This window comes from Crocuta crocuta, unplaced genomic scaffold, assembly GCF_008692635.1.
Source record: "Crocuta crocuta isolate KB4526 unplaced genomic scaffold, BGI_CrCroc_1.0 scaffold467, whole genome shotgun sequence".
Classification (NCBI taxonomy): domain Eukaryota; kingdom Metazoa; phylum Chordata; class Mammalia; order Carnivora; family Hyaenidae; genus Crocuta; species Crocuta crocuta.
In genome coordinates this window covers 1,044,929-1,045,842 of record NW_027530632.1, presented here as the reverse complement: position 1 = coordinate 1,045,842, position 914 = coordinate 1,044,929, and the positions used below count along the sequence as shown (strand labels likewise).

General features: G+C 40.4%; 1 protein-coding gene across 1 annotated transcript in view; it reads left to right on the top strand.

The window, feature by feature from the left end:
* KDM6A (lysine demethylase 6A) overlaps nucleotides 1–914 on the top strand; it is a 134,659-nt gene that overhangs the window by 106,195 nt on the left and 27,550 nt on the right. The window lies entirely within an intron of this gene.

Here is a 914-nt window from a genome sequence, read left to right as displayed (position 1 = left end):
TGCCACGCTCACACTAAGAAATACATTTTATATTACGACTGTGCGCCTATGTGCATCGTATACAAGAACGGTTTCATCAAATAATGCCATTTCCTAGTCTTCCATTCTGTTTCATTTAAATAAGAAAGTATAGGTTGTAATTCTCTTAATTGGGCTGCAGCACACACCTTACACAAAACATTTGATGTGGAGACATTACAAGACTCCCCCTGGTGTCCAGTCAGGACTTTCCATTCACTAGGCTTGTCACTTGTGGCAAGTCACATTTCCTTCTCTGGGTCTTTTCCTGCGTTTGTAAAATGAATTACATTGGCTTTAAACTTAAAATTCCGTCCAACACTAATATACCATCTTTATTGTGCTTCCTTGGATTGACATAAAATTTCAGCTGTCCACAACATTTAACAATTCACCCAGGTACTGGTGATAACCGGTTCACCTAGGTACCAATGCCTACGGGCTACATATCACCATCAGTAGTTTTGTTTTGGTACTCAAAGCAGCCATGGCTTGAAAACCAGATTGCTTTCTCCTTTGTCACCTGCTTATTGAATTGTAGCTAAAAAAATTGCTTCAAAATAGGCCTGTGCTTGCTTCTTGGTAGTGGTTCTGAGTCTCAACTGCCCATTAGAATCTCCTGGTATAAGGTAAGTTTTAAAAAACAAACAAACAAACAAACTTTTTAAAATGTTTGTTTATTTTGAGAGAGACAGAGTGTGAACAGAGGAGAAACAGAGAGAGACACAGCATTCAAAGCAGGCTCCATGCTCTGAGCTGTCAGCACAGAGCCCAAAGTGGGGCTTGAACCCAGGAACCGTGAGATCATGACCTGAGTCAAAGTCAGACACTTAACCAGCTTAGCCACCCAGATGCCCCTCCTGGTATAAGCTTTTTAAAAATAGTTGATTAACATC